The sequence below is a fragment of the Salvelinus sp. IW2-2015 genome, linkage group LG16, assembly GCF_002910315.2.
Source record: "Salvelinus sp. IW2-2015 linkage group LG16, ASM291031v2, whole genome shotgun sequence".
Classification (NCBI taxonomy): Eukaryota; Metazoa; Chordata; class Actinopteri; order Salmoniformes; family Salmonidae; genus Salvelinus; species Salvelinus sp. IW2-2015.
The window spans coordinates 177,265-194,215 of record NC_036856.1 but is presented as its reverse complement, the minus strand read 5'-3'; positions in this window follow the sequence as shown (position 1 = coordinate 194,215).

Genomic DNA, 16,951 nt, shown 5'->3' with positions numbered 1-16,951 from the left:
CTAGTCGATTCAGGCGCAGCGGGAAACTTTATAGATCGCGGACTCGCCCAGAGGTTGAGGATTCCGTTAGTTAAGGTAGACCCCCCCCTTCCCCGTGCACTCCTTAGATAGTCGACCGTTAGGGTCAGCTAGGCCACGATTCCTCTGGAGATGATTACGCAGGGGAATCATAAGGAGCGGATTAGTCTGTTTCTTATCGATTCACCTGCGTTTCCGGTGGTGCTGGGGATTCCCTGGCTGGCTATTCACAATCCTAAGATTTTGTGGAGACAGGGAGCTCTCCAGGGGTGGTCTGATGAGTGTTCAGGCAGGTGTGTAGGAGTTTCCATCGGTGCGACAACGGTGGAGAGTCCAGACCAGGTTTCCACCGTGCGCATTCCCGCTGAGTATGCCGATTTGGCTATCGCCTTCAGTAAGAAGAAGGCGACCCAATTACCACCTCATCGACAGGGGGATTGCGTGATAAACCTCCAGGTAAACGCTGCACTACCCAGGAGTCACGTGTATCCTTTGTCCCACGAGGAGACGTTGGCTATGGAGACATATGTCACGGAAGCCCTGGGACAGGGGTACATTCGGCCCTCCATGTCACCCGTCTCCTCGAGTTTCTTTTTCGTGAMTAAAAAGGAGGGTGGTTTGCGTCCGTGTATTGAATATCGAGGTCTCAATTCCATCACTGTGGGTTTTAGTTACCCACTACCTCTCATTGCTACGGCGGTGGAATAATTTCACGGAGCACGGTTCTTCACGAAACTGGACCTCAGGAGCGCGTATAATCTGGTGCGTATTCGGGAGGGAGATGAGTAGAAAACCGGGTTTAGTACCACATCTGGCCATTATGAGTACCTCGTCATGCCGTACGGGTTAAAGAATGCTCCAGCCATCTTTCAATCCTTCGTCGACGAGATTCTCAGAGACCTGCACGGACATGGTGTGGTGGTGTATATTGACGAGATCTTGATCTAGTTGGGGTGGGCATTCTATGTTGTTTTTTCTATGTTTTGTTCTATTGTCCTTTTCTATGTGTTTGGCCTAGTATGGTTCTCAATCAGAGGCAGGTGTCAGTCGTTGTCWCTGATTGGGAGCCATATTTAGGTAGCCTGTTTTTCATTGTGTTTTGTGGGTGATTATTTTCTGTGTAGTGGATGTCACCTTACTGAACTGTTGCRTTTCGTTCTCCTTTGTTATTTTGTTTAGTGTTCTATGTTTAATAAATATAATGATGAACACTTACCACGCTGCGCTTTGGTCCTCACCTCATTCCAACGACGAGCGTTACAGAAGCAAAACTCATTCCGCTACCAAAGAATAGTAAAGACGCATTTACTGGCTCTAATAGCCGACCGATTACCCTCTGTAAACTTTTGGAAAAAATGGTGTTTTACCAGATAAATGTAACCTTTATTTAACTAGGCATTTTACAGTAAACAAATTGACAACAGGCTTTCAGCACGCTAACAGGAAAGGACATTCAGCAAGCACAGCGCTGAGAGAAATGTATGATAAAAAGATTGTGGGGGCTGTGTTAGACTTCAGTGCGGCTTTTGACATTGATCATAGTCTGCTGCTGGAAAAACGTACAGTATGTGTTATGGCTTTACACCCCCTGCTATAGTATGGATAAAGAACCGAAGACGCTAAAGTCCCGAACTAGTGAACACAGAACAGATGAACACACGAACAGGAACAATCACCCACAAAACACACTACAAAAACAGGCTACCTAAATATGGTTCCCAATCAGAGACAATGACTAACACCTGCCTCTGATTGAGAACCATATCASGCCAAACAAGAAACCCCACATAGAAACAGACAACATAGATCATACCAACTAAATAAAGACTAAACAAAGGAAATAAGGTCAGAAACGTGRCAATAACAACACTATCAACAAGGCAGGTCCTACAGGCACTAGTTTTGTCACAGCTGGACTACTGTTCAGTCGTGTGGTCAGGTGCCAGAAAGAGGAACCTCTGAAAATTACAATTGGCTCAGAACAGTTTAACACGGCTGGCCCTAAAATGTACACATAGAGCTAACATTAATAGTATGCATGTAAATCACTCATGGCTCAAAGTGGAGGAGAGCTTGACTTCATCACTACTTGTTTTTGTACGAAGTGTTAACATGCTGAATGCTGAATCTGTTTAAACTACTAGCACACAGCTCAGACACRCATGAATAAACCACAAGACATGCCACCAAAGGTCTCTTCAAAATCCCCAAGTCAAGAACAGACTATGGGAGGCAAACAGTACTACATAGAACCATGGCTACATGAAACTCTATTCCACATCAGTTAACTGATGCAAGCAGAAGAATTATATAAAACAAGATAAAAATACACCTTATGGAACAGCAGGTACTGTGAAGAGACACACACACAGGCACAAACACACGCATACAMACACAAACGCTAGCACACGCACTCTACACACATGTACATTGTAATATTGTTGTATGGTGGTATTGTAGATATGTAGCGGTTTAATACTGTTGTATGATGTGCTGTTTTATATTTTGATTTATGTATGATGTAAGTGCCTTAATGTGTTTGGACCCCAGGAAGAATGGGGATCCCTAATAAATACAAATACAAACAGAATGTAATTACTGACTTGCAATGAGTTAGTGTCCATGCTGCAAAGTGATCGGAAGCCAGACTGGATTTTTTAAAATAAGTTATTCATACTTAAATGAGCCATCAATTGCTTAAAAAACAAATTTTTCTAAAATCTTGAATATAAAGGAAGCTTTGATTTGGGTCTTAAGGAAGAGCGGGGACTGTGAAGAGACATACACAMAGGCACAGACACACATACACATGATAAGACAAGCATTCTACATACACGTACACATGGATTTTGTATTGTAGATATGTCGTAGTAGAGTAGTGGCCTGAGGGAWCACAATGTGTTGTGAAAAGGGTTATGAAATGTAATGTCATGTAATATTTTAAATTGTATATAACTGCCTTAATGTTGCTGGACCCCAGGAAGAGTAGCTGCTGCCTTGGCACCAGCTAATGGGGAACCGTAATAGATACAAATACAAACTGGACAGTTTTATTTCCCTCTCTACATTCAAAGACTCAATCATGGATACTCTTACTGACATTTGTGGCTGCTTCGTGTGATGTATTGTTGTCTCTAACTTTTTGTTCTTTGTGCTGTTGTCTGTGCATAACAATGTTGGCACCACATTTGTSCTGCTACCATGTTGTGCTSCTGCCATGTTGTGTTGCTACCACGTTGTTGTCATTTTGTGTTGATACCATGCTGTGTTGTCATGWGTTGCAGCCATGCTGTGTTGTTGTCTTAGGTCTCTCTTTATGTAGTGTTGTGGTGTCTCTCTTGTTGTGATGTGTGTTTTGTCCTACYTTTTCATGTTTTATCTCAGCCCTGTTGCCCGCAGGGGGCCTTTTTCCTTTTGGTAGGCCATCATTGTAAATAAGAATKTGTTCTTAATTGACTTGCCTGGTAATAACAAAGGTTAAATAAAATAATGAAATAGTTAGTTCCTGAACAAACGGAGTAAAAACTCAAACGGGCGACTAGAAAAAGCTTAAACCAATTTTATTCACCCACTGGGTCATACAGCTGTAAAGACAAGGCATGATTACACTAGTACGTACAGTATATTTATAACCATCTAATAGGCGTGGTGAACTCCTTATACATTTTTTATTTATTTAACTAGGCWAGTCAGTTAAGAACAAATTCTAACACGGACGACACTGGGCCAATTGTGCGCCGTCCTATGGGACTCCCAATCACAGCCGGTTGTGATACCAGGGTGTGTAGTGACACGAACTAGGGTCTGTAGTGACACCTCTAGCACTGAGTTGCAGTACCTGAGACCGCTGCGCCACKTGGGAGCCCATCTAGACAGCCAATACATCTCTGTTGCTAGGCAGGAACTTAATTGGTTCCTCTCACTGGTGTAGTCATAGCCCTGCCTGATACTAGAACCTTTGTGGGCGTGGAAGTGTATGTGTGAGATAGGGCTGTAGTAGGAGAGTCGTTGTGGTGGCCCTCTCTGGCCCCCCTCCCAGAGGTTTCTTCTCACTTCATCTGTTGACTTGACCTCGAGACGCATTCCTCGCTCCTCCCTATTTCCTCAGCTGGCCTRCCTTATCAGAGACTAACTATTTCCCTTCGCCTCCCTCGTTTGAAACATGGAACAGAGTATGAACTTTCTGCACTTAGTAACTTTCCATACACCCAGTCCCTATCTACCCTTCATTGACCCCATCATATACATGCCTTATACATGTAAAGTAATCAATAAGTTCTGGTATGGTAAGATGAATAAGTATATTTCAAGCTAGAATCGAACAAAATGTATTCATTTTCCGTCCTGTGGCCTTCACCAAGTGAGTTGCTAGGCAAATATTAAAATTAAACTCTTTATGATGGTTTTTATACCTTACATATCTCACCAGGCCTTATTTTGAGGCCTACATTTACACAAATTCTGCCACAACAGGCCTGCAAGTAGGGTTGCACAATTCCAGTTTTCCCAAAATTAATTGGTAAAAAAAAAACTACATTTTTGGAGGATTTCCAGGAATGTCCCATCCGGGTTTTCTAGAAAACTTGGAAAATGCACCAGAATTTTGCAACCCTACATGCAAGTCACTTTATGCTGGCTTGCAAAGTGATATATATTCCTATTGGAATCCAGCCAGAGTCAGGATATAAAACAGTTTGAATTGTTATTCACCCATAACCTGCATCCATAATGAGGCCAGGGTTAGGAACAGTGTGAGGAGACTGCCTAAGACATTTAAACTGGAACAACCATTTCAGTAACAGGTGCAAAGAATCTAACTAAATGATTGGATTTGTTCAGAATTGTTTTATTTATCTTTGTGCAGCATAATATTATTCAATCAATCACTCAATGTACATGCAAAAGCACATATATTAAAAACAACCCGCAGTAGAGCATGCTGGGTAAAAAAGTACATTTGTTATCATAACTTTAAAAAATAGAGTTGATGTGACTTCTCATTTCATTTGGAGTCCGTACCACATAAACATTTCAAGTAATTATTACTTTTCATTGACTTTGAGTTCAACTTACYAGAAGTATTTCAGTTAAAAATACTTTGGAGTTTACGGTGTAGTTGCCTCAAGTGCCTCCTGACCAGAAATGCTGGTATGGGGCAGCTTACTGTCAATTTGGGATCTAATATTTTCTATATTTTCTGTAAAGAATCGTAAAAACTGTTCACAGAGATCAGGGAATGCGAGCATGTCATTGTAATTTGTCATCAGATCATCAGTTTGCAGGCCTTCAATTTACATTCAGCCTTTYTAAGTTAACTTTTTAAAGCACAAGTGTGGTCATTTAACCAGGGTGAGATACTGGCAGACAATCTATTCTTAGTTTTAACTGGTGCCACTGAATCTAAAGTAGCCTGACATATGTAATTGAAACTGTTCAACAAATCATTGTTGTGAAGACAAAGAACAGCATCAGTGGTAGGGGATAGAAAAGCATTCATAAATGTACTAGCAGTTGTCGAGTTAATGATGCGAGAGCGAGTGGGGGACAGACGCATTTTTAGGAGGTAGAGGAGAAAGCATTTGAAAAACAATACTGAGATGGTCAGAGACACACACATCAATGATTTTCAAGTTATCAATATTCAGACTATAGGACAGCATGAGATCAAGAGAATGGCCTTTGTTGTGTGTAAGCCCTGTGGCATGTAGCACTGAGTTAAAGGATTCTAAAAGGTGAATAAACTCCCCAGCTGGTAGCATTGTTTAGGCAACACATTGTTTAGATCTCTAAGAATAACAACCCTGTCATATTTAGGAGTAACCAAAGAAATCAGGTCAGACAATTCTGCAATTAACAAAATATTAGGTATAGGAGGGTGGAACACAAKAATATACAATGCGGGCTGTTTCTTCTTCAAGCTAAAGACAAGGCTCTCAAATGAGGAAAATTCACAACATGACACAGGGCTACATATAAACTTGTCTCTATGAATGACGGTTACCCAACCACCGTGGCCAGACGGTCTGGACTCCTGTAGATAAGAAAAGGCTGGAGGGATAGTTTAATTTAGAGAACTAAAATCCTCGGTTTTAAGACACGTCTCATTTAACATGAAAATATCAATGTCACTGGAAATAATAAAATCATTGAATATGAACAAATTATTTTTTTGAGATCTTAGATTCAATAAACCAATCTCGACATGGATAGCTGCTGGATTTACAGAGTTATTCAGGGGAGTTAAAGGAACATAAATTAACCGCACCACGGGACAAAATATGCATTCCGTGTCCTCTGTTGCTAATTATGACAGGGAGGACTGGAACACTACCAGACCCAGGCTGTTTATGTCTTTCATTTCCCCCCAAAAAACACCCTGTTTTGCTTTTTACTTTGAATGCAAGAACGGCCAAATCTGTGGACCATTTTCACGTTGCCACAATACAAATGGATCTTTCTTTTGCAGCTGCCAAAKAGATTTTTTCTCTACTTGAGGCACTAAGAATGGAATGGAAGAATGGAATAATATGTAAAAGTAAGCATTTGGATGCAAATCTGCATGAACTATCAATTCACCCCTCCACGTTTTGAAAATAAAGGTTTTGAGGGAAATGGGAGGATACAATATGCTAATTATTTGAGGTTACCGTATAATATATATTATATATATTTTCTGAGCGTTAATAAAGAAATTGTGAGGAGTGTTATCACAATTATCTTTTAAAACTTAAATATGTAACAAATTTAGTATGTCCTGGTGATATAATTTAAAAAAAAAACTGTAGTTTTGAGGTTACTCTGGTCAACTGTCAAATTAGTATGTTGATTCATATGTTTTCCAGAGCATCCCCAGARAAATTACCATGACAACATTGTGTGCATAACACAAAGTGTCAACAAAACACTTGAATATGTAGGTTCTCCAAAACATGAACTAGGGAAGTAGTACCACTTATAAAATCATTTATAGGAGGACACTGCCCTCTGATGGYCACTGTCAAGGCATAGATGTATTTTCTTTATAGATATGGAATTCAATTGGTACATAGGTTTGTCAATCAGGATTTCCAGGCATTGGCCTGAACATTTTGTGTGGGAAGAACTTTCATTTGTAATGCGCTTATTAAATTGTCAGCTTTGCTTTTAGATTTAGAACACAATTTGAAATGGACCATCCTATTTCTCCTCTTAGGAGCTTACTTGTGTCTTCCAACTTGTGTCTTCCAATTGTAGATCAGCAACCTTACCTCAGAGCCTGCTGGTGGAGAATGACAAACAGATGTCAGGAGAGCTGTCCTCAGTGGATGTGATCTCCTATGTGAAGGCCCTCTCTCCATCAGCCTCGCTGTTGAGCTGTAGGGAGAATAATCAAACCGCCAAACTGGCCGTGACTAAAGCGAGTCTCGGAGTAATCTTTATTTCCACTASCATTGCTATTACTCTTTTTTTACTCGAACCTGCGGTCCATCAGCCACCGGCCCAAGCTCCCAACCGCCAGGCCACCAGCCCTCCAAGATCCCCCCCACAGTTCCCCAAAAGATGCCCCTCACCTATCAAAGACACCCCCCCACAGTGACCCCACAGAAAAAATAAATAACTAAAAATAATAATAATAATTCCATTCCCCACACCCCAATGCACCAACAAAAAACAACAATGCAAAAAACATCAAGGACAACAAAAATCATAACAGCAAGGCCAACTGAGTATGTTTGAGTGCATGTATTGCACTATTAACACATCTGTGTGTGTCCGTGTATGTGCACATCAAAATCAAATCAAACTTTATTTGTCACATGCGCCGAATACAACAAGTGTAGACTATACCGTGAAATGCTTACTTACAAGCCCTTAACCAACAGTGCAGTTCAAGAAGATGAAAATATTTACCAAGTAGACTAAGATAAAAAAGTAATAATAAAAAGTAACACAATAAGAATAACAATAACAAGACCATATACAGGGGGCACCGGTACCATGTCAGTGAGCCTTTTGGTCCTAGATTTGGCGCTCCGGTACTGTTTGCCTTGCGGCAGCAGAGAAAACAGTCTTTAATTTGGGTGACTGGAGAATCTGACAATTTTATGGTCTCTCCTCTGACACCGCCTATTATATAGGTCCTGGATGGCAGGAAGCTTGGCCCCAGTGWTGTACTGTGCCGTTCGCACTACCKTCGCGCCTTACGCTCAGGTGCCGAGCAGTTGCCATACCAGGCGGTGATGCAACCGGTCAGGATGCTCTCGGTGGTGCAGCTGTAGAACCTTTTGAGGATCTGGGGACCCAAATATTTTCAGTCTCCTGAGGGGGAAAAGGTTTTGTCGTGCCCTCTTCACGACTGTCTTGGTGTGTTTGGACCATGATAGTTCGTTGGTGATGTGGACACCAAGGAACTTGAAACTCTCGACCCGCTCCACTACAGCCCCGTCGATATTAATGGGGGCCTGTTAGGCCCGCCTTTTCCTGTAGTCCATGATCAGCTCCTTCGTCTTGCTCACATTGAGGAAGAGGTTGTTGTCCTGGCACCACACTGCCAGTGCTCTGACCTTCTCCCTATAGGCCGTCTCATCGTTGTCGGTGATCAGACCTACCACTGTTCTGCTGTCAGCCTAATGTGTACAAACACCTGCACGGCATCAGCCTCAGGCAAACCTGCATTAGCTGTAACAACAGTGCCCCTTAGTGTCATTCAAACGTACTTTCTATTATATTTTCTACTTGTATCTTTTACCATCATTCTACCCCCCGCCCAGCAACTCTACTCTCCAATTCCACATCCCAACCCTCAGCTATTACTATTTTTAGGAGTAGCATATTAAAATGTTCTAGGCCTAGGAGTATGTACAGTATATGTTTTCATTTTCCTCATTGTCATCATCACAGTATGCATTGTCTCGTTCCCTCATAAATGATGTTGTTGCGTTAACTGCCTTSCTTTCGTTTCCACAGTCATTTGTAAATGTGGCAAACAATCTGGTTGAGAAGGATGAGTTTGTGTCATTAAACATAATCAAAGAGGAGCACTGGGGCTACACCATCACCAAACTCTTATACACATTGTAGGAAAGTAATCTGACCTTGGCCAAAAATGACAACTGAGATTGAGATCAAAGAGAGTGAAATTGGTAAGAAGACGGCAATCGTGTCTTTTACATTTGACTCCAACACCCAAAGCTATTCAATGCCCACTTTTGATACTTCCTGTATACTGAATTGTTAGACAAGGTCAATTATTGATTTTGGAAAGTATGACGCTATAGATTTATTTTTTGTATTTTATTCTTCATTGTAAAATTTCTCTGTCCACACTCTAAACTGCCCCAGGGACACAAAGGCATCTATGTGTACTGTTTTCTTTAGAGATTATTCMAAAGATATGGAGGAGAAAAACTCAAATTTGATTTACCTAACTCTGAAGACACCAAAGGAGTCTCCAGAGTTAACAAACCCTGTGAACTGGTTTTGATAACTTGTCATTTCAAATCTTAATAGTGAAGTTAGGTAAGTCGGAAGCTTGTGGAGCAGGGCTTTGTAAAAAAAAAAAAAAAAGAGCGTAATGATGTSATCTACTTGACTTCAAGGATGTCCAGGCAACCTTTTGGTAAATAATACAGTGATGAGTAATAAAACTGTCTCCTGTCATTAAACGGAGGCCACTGTGTTCTTGGGGATACCCTTCCCCAGATCTGTGCCTCGACATAATCCTGTCTCGGAGCTCTACAGACAATTCCTTCAACCTCATGGCTTGGTTTTTGTTCTGACATGCACTGTCAACTGTGGGACCTCATATAGACTGGTGCGTGTCTTTCCAAATAGTGTTAGCATTGAGGTGGTGTGCCCTAGTAGGAAGTCCACTGTGTGCAGCTCACCTTGCACTAATGAAAATAACCTGAGTATGTCTACTAGAGAGTTGAAAACAGCAGGTCTGGGACAGGTAGCACGTCCGGTGAACAGGTCAGGGTTCCATAGCCACAGGCAGAACAGTTGAAACTGGAGCAGCAGCACGGCCAGGTGGACTGGGGGCAGCAAGGAGTCATCATGCCAGGTAGTCCTGAGGCATGGTCCTAGGGCTCAGGTCCTCCGAGAGAGAGAAAGAAAGAGAGAAAGAGAGAATTAGAGAGAGCATACTTAAATTCACACAGGACACCGGATAAGACAGGAGAAGTACTCCAGATATAACAAACTGACCCTAGCCCCCCGACACATAAACTGAATTGCAAGCATAAATACTGGAGGCTGAGACAGGAGGGGTCAGGAGACACTGTGGCCCCATCCGATGATACCCCCGGACAGCGGCCAAACAGGAAGGATATAAACCCCACCCACTTTTCCAAAGCACAGCCCCCACACCACTAGGGATATTCTTCAACACCACAACTAACCATCCTGAGATAAGGCCGAGTATAGCCCACAAAGATCTCCGCCATGGCACAACCCAAAGGGGCGCCCAACCCAGACAGGAAGATCACGTCAGTGACTCAACCCACTCAAGTGACGCACCCCTCCCAGGGACCGCATGAAAGAGCACCAGTAAGCCAGTGACTCAGCCCCTGTAATAGGGTTAGAGGCAGAGAATCCCAGTGGAGAGAGGGAACCGCCAGGCAGAGACAGCAAGGCGGTTCGTTGCTCCAGAGCCTTTCCGTTCACCTTCACACTCTTGGCGAGACTACACTCAATCATATGACCTACTGAAGAGATGAGTCTTCAGTAAAGACTTAAAAGTTGAGACCGAGTGTGCGTTTCTCACATGGGTAAGCAGACCATTCCATAAAAATGGAGATCTATAGGAGAAAGCCCCTGCCTCAGGCTGTTTGCTTAGAAATTCTAGGGCCTGCGTCTTGTGACCGTAGCGTACGTGTAGGTAGTACGGCAGGACCAATTCGAAAGATAGGTAGGAGCAAGCCCATGTAATGGCTTTGTAGGTTAGCAGTAAAACCTTGAACTCAGCCCTTGCCTTAACAGGAAGCCAGGTAGGGAGGCTAGCACTGGAGTATATATGATCAAAAAATGTTGTACATTAACATTATACATGATATTATGTTGAACAACATTTCACTCTCACAATACACCTTTGTAACTGTATGTACAGTGTGTGCAAATGTAGAAGAGTAGGTGTAAGTAGGCAAAAAATAGCCATAGAGGCAAAATATTTTACAATTTAGCATTAATAAAGGAGTGATAGACGTGCAATGATGATGTCAAGTAGAGTACTGGGGTGCAAAAGAGCACAGAGGGTAAGTTAATAATATGGGATGAGGTAGTTGGGTGTGGCTATTTACAGATGGGCTGTGTACAGGTGCAGTGATCGGTAAGCTGCTCTGACAGCTGATGCTTAAAGTTAGAGAGGGAGATATAAGTCTCCAGCTTCAGTGACTTGCAATGGCAGCAGAGAACTGGAAGGAAAGGCGGCCAAAATTAAGTGTTGGCTTTGGGGGATGACCAGTTCAATATACCCTGCTGCGAGCGCGTGCTCACGGGTGGGTTTGCTATGGTGACCAGTGAGCTGGAGATTAAGGCAGGCATTACCTTAGCAAAGACTTATAGAGACTGATGGAAACCAGTGGTTTGGCCGACGGATATAGTAGTAAGGGCCAGTATATGGGGTGGGTAGTATATGGGGCTTTGGTGACAAAATGGATGGCACTGTGATAGACTACGTAGAGTGTTGGTGGCTATTTTGTAAATGACATCGCCGAATTCAAGGATGGGTAGGATAGTCAGTTTTACGAGGGTATGTTTGGCAGCATGAGTGAAGGAGGCTTTGTTGCAAAATAGGAAGCCGATTCTAGATTTAATTTTGGATTGGAGATGCTTAATGTGAGTCTGGAAGGAGATTTTACAGTCTAACCAGACACCAAGGTATTTGTAGTTGTCCACATATTTTAGGTCAGAGCCGTCCAGAGTAGTGATGCTAGTCGGACGGGAGGGTGCGGGCAGCAATCGGTTGAAGAGCATGCACTTAGCATTAAAAAGCAGTTGTAGACCACGGAAGGAGTATTATATGGCGTTGAATCTTGTTTGGAGGTTTGTTAGCACAGTGTCCAAAGAAGGGCTAGATGTATATAGAATGGTGTCGTCTGAATAGAGGTGGATCAGAGAATCATCAGCAGCAAGAGCGACATCATTGATATATACAGAGAAAAGTCGGCCCGAGAATTGAACCTTGCGGCACCCCATAGAGACTGCCAGAGATCCGGACAACAGGCCCTCCGATTTGACACACTGAACTCTATCTGAGAAGTAGTTGGTGAACCAGGCGAGGCAGTCATCTGAGAAGCCRATTGAATTTACCACAGGTGGATTTCAATCAAATTTCTAAATAATGCTGTAAATTAAATAAATGTGGAAAAGGTCAAGGGGTCTGAATACTTTCCCAAGGCACTGTACATAAAATCTTGCTATCACTGAAAGAACAACACCTTTCTATTAGTCATATCCCAGTTTAACTGTTTACCTATGACCCTGTTTAAACCTAACAACTTGTTTTTTAAATTTATATGAACAAAAAATATTCAATTATATATTCAATATAATAATAATATATATTGCACTACCAACATTGAAACAAAGTCAAATAAAATATGTCTAATTCAATTTAAAATTCGACATAATTTCTTTACTATCAAACAGAGACAGATAAAAACTTTACACACGAGTCAGAGTTATACTTAAACTAAATCTTTAATAATAAGATCTTTGCAATAGCAATGACTTTCAACGATCGCCATTTCTAATGAACCGTTGAGAGTGAAAACCCAATGGCTACTGAGATCTTTTATAGCAAAGATCCACCCCCTAGCTGACATAACAAACCACAGATATTAGGAACAGTTCACAAAGGAAGACTTTATAAATGAGAGAGGAGTATCCCGTAGCCAGATAGCATTCGCTATAAATTATCGTTCAGTTTGATCCCTAAAATAAGGTTCTAATCTCGTTCCTGGTACTTCATAGCACAAAAACACCAACTCATCCAATGGCATAACTCAATTGTCAACTCTAGATACTCCCATCTCAAGTAAAATCCCTTCTTGACCCCACTCCTGGACAAGCTCACTGAGGGGAGTGAGCCTCTAGGTCATACCCTATCCCAGGATAAGTGCAACATCAGAGAGGACATACAATGGTTCCAGACACTGCCATACACCTTCCCCCAATGTAAAGGAGGGAGTGACTTGCGCACAGACATTGTGGAGACAAATAATTGGTTCCCCATTAATCACGCCATCCCTTCACATGGTTTAAGAATAGGTAAAGACATATTCAGATATGAAAACAATGTTCCATCCTGTCCTCTTCCCTTTCTGATATTCTGCATATCACGAGGGTCATGTAAAAGACAAGCCTGACCTCTCCCCTCTCTGGGCGCCAAGTGACTGAGCCCCAGCTGAGGGAAGAAGTACAACTGCCAACACCAGAGTCCAAAGGGATACATTCTAATAACAAGTATATCACATAAGCATATTATGCAGATAAGACATCTGAATTATCTACGTTACCCAACTAATTCTGATTCATCCGCCACACCACCCAATATGAAAAGGATTTGTAACGTTTCTATGTGTAATGTTATACTCAACTTCAATGTATACATAGTTTTGATGATTATGTTGAAATCAGATTGATGTAACAACCTTTTAGTCAGGGTAAGTCATTGCATGAAAGTTGAAGTTTTACCATAATTTCAATGTTTACAACGCTGGTTGAAATKAGATGAAAACAGTACTGGTTGACTACTTTTTGCAAATCCAAATGTGTAATCTACGTAGATTCCACATCATAATAGGTTGACAAATGACGTTGAGACGACAACAACCCCAGGTGCGAGTCCGCTATGATAAGGTACTGGAGGAGGTGATCAACTTTACCCCTCACCACATTCCTAATTACGGATTGGTTTGTTAATTGTTTGTAGATAGTGTTAGTGTATGGTTTATTTACATTTATGTGTGTCTCTGTGTGTGTGTGTGTGGATGGATGCATGTACTGAAACAGTGATTAGCTTGTTGAGTGTAAACTGGGACCGAGGAGAGGTGGGACAGAGGAGATGGCAACAGAGAGGGCTTCGTCCTAAACGCTACAGTGGTTCCTCCTTTAAAAGTTGCGTCATTCCCCGGTTCACCTTGCGTGCTGCCGCAGCGTTCTGTGGCACGTCATTTAATTCTCAGCCATTTTTTCTGTTACTGCAAGTTATTGCTAGTTTGACCACCTGAGGGATTCTTTGAGAAGCATTTGATAGTATTCCATATTCCATTTCTATTCAGAGATAAACGAAAAACGAAACCCTCAGTGTTTCCATTAGGATGGAATGGAAAATGTTGCGCTGTACAACATGACGGTCGGGAGTAGGCTATAGGATTGGACGATTATAAATTGTTTGCCTTCATTAGACAACTTTGTTCCAATATTTCTGTAAATCAGTGATATTTATTCCCATAGTAATTCGTTATGGATCCATAACTAAATCAACATCTGCAATTTGAAATAATATTTTTTTATAATTATTTTATAAACAAAATGTGTTTATTTGTTTATTAGGCTACTGTGCAGTCTGACAAGTAAACATAGCCTACAATACATACTGTAGTTAACCTCTCTAGGGTATGTGGGACGGTAGCGTCCCACCTCGTCAACAGCCAGTGAAACTGCAGGGCGACAAATTCAAAACAACAGAAATCCCATAATTTAAATTCCTCAAACATACAAGTATTTTACACCATTTTAAAGCTACACTTGTTGTAGATCCAGCAAAGTGTCCGATTTCAAAAAGGTTTTACGACGAAAGCACACCAAACAATTATGTTAGGTATGAGCCAAGTCACAGAAAAATACAGACATTTTTCCAGCTAAAGAGAGCAGTAACAAGAAGCAGAAATAGAGATAAAATTCATCACTAACCTTTGATAATCTTCATCAGATGACACTCATAGGACTTCATGTTACACAATACATGTATTTTTTGTTTGGTAAAGTTCATATTTATATCCAAAAATCTGAGTTTAGGCAAGACACTACTGTATCACTTGGCAAAAAGCCTGAGAAAATGCAGACCACCAAATTAAAATTAATTACTATGAAAATTACTATAAAATCAAACTTTCATTAAATCACACATGAAAGATACCAAATTAAAGCTACACTGGTTGTGAATCCAGCCAACATGTCAGAAGTCAAATAGGCTTTTCAGCGAAAGCATACGATGCTATTATCTGAGCATAGCACCATAGTAAACAAAAGAGAGAACACATTTCAACCCTGCAGGTGCAACACAAAACGCAGAAATAAAAATATAATTCATGCCTTACCTTTGACGAGSTTCTGTTGTTGGCACTCCAATATGTCCCATAAACATCACAAATGGTCCTTTTGTTCGATTAATTCAGTCGATATATATCCAAAATGTCCATTTATTTGGCGCATTGATCCAGAAAAACACCGGTTCCAACGTGCTCAAAAGTGACGACAAAATATCTCAAAGGTTACCTGTAAACTTTGCCCAAAAATGTCAAACTACATTTGTAATACAACTTTAGGTATTTTTAACATTAATAATCGATAAAATTGAAGACAGGATGATATGTGTTCAATACAGGATTAAAACGAAATGTAGCATGCCTTCTGTTTGATTGAAGCGCATGTCTAGGACACCAGGAGTGCCTCAACTTCAAGATGGCCGTATTTCTTCATTACACAAAGGATTAACCTCAACCTATTTMTCAGGACTGTTGACATCTAGTGGAAGCCATAGGAACTGCAAGCAATTCTCTTAGAAATCTGGTTTCCCAATGAAACCTCATTGAAAAGACAGTGACCTCAAAAAAAAWACGTAATGGTTTGTCCTCGGGGTTTCGCCTGCTAAATAAGTTCTGTTATACTCACAGACATGATTCAAAAAGTTTAAAAACTTCAGATTGTTTTCTATCCAAATCTACTAATAATATGCATATATTWGCAACTGGGAATGAGTAACTGGCAGTTGAATTTGGGAATGCTTTTCATCCAAACGTGAAAATGCTGCCCCCTACCCTAGAGAAGTTAACATGGGAAAGTGCCTAATTCCTTACACAAGGGAGAGCAGGCCATGTCTGTCCTACAGAATGCTGGGCACGCGGGATCCCCGTTGGGGAGGAAGGAGTAGGCTGTCCTTGTAAATCGGGAATTTGTTCTTAACTGATTCCATATGTGTTATTTCATAGTTGTGATGTCTTCACTATTATTCTACAATGTAGAAAATAGTAAAAAATATAGAAAAATCSTGGAATGAGTGGTGTCCAAACTTTTGACTGGTACTTGCTGGAACGGAAAATGATGGTCGGCAGTACAGTACTGGGCTATTTATGAGGAAGGAATAGGCTGTTCTTGTAAATAAGAATATGTTCTTTAACTGATTTGCCTAGTTAAATAAAGGGTACACTAAGAGCAAAATATTTCTGCACTCTAATTATCTAATTCTTGTCTAACCAATACCCAAAAGGAGATTAAGTGAAATATAAACATCCGCATTTGAATGTCCTTGTTTCTGGTTATTTTATTTTATTAACAAAAGCATAAAGATGTTGATGAACAAATACTGTACTGCTGTTTTGAGTTAAAAAATGTAACACTTTAGAGGACTTAAACATCCAATACATTTCAACTTTAGGGATTTTCACAACAGTAGCCGGGTTATAAAAAGTATATTGTGCCAATAATTACATTTAGAGGATTGGAGGACTCTGTATTAATATCTAAGGGGCATTTTCCGTTAGGATCCTTGAGAATATCTGAGAATATCTAAATGGGCTTTTATATCATTCTAAATTAATTAATACTAGTAATCGCTATGTTTAAAAATATACAATATTTTGGAGATTTCGTTTTCATTTAACCTAGAGTGAGTGAGAAAAAGTCAATTCTTGAACATGGGGTGAGACATTCTCACTAATTTGTAAATAAA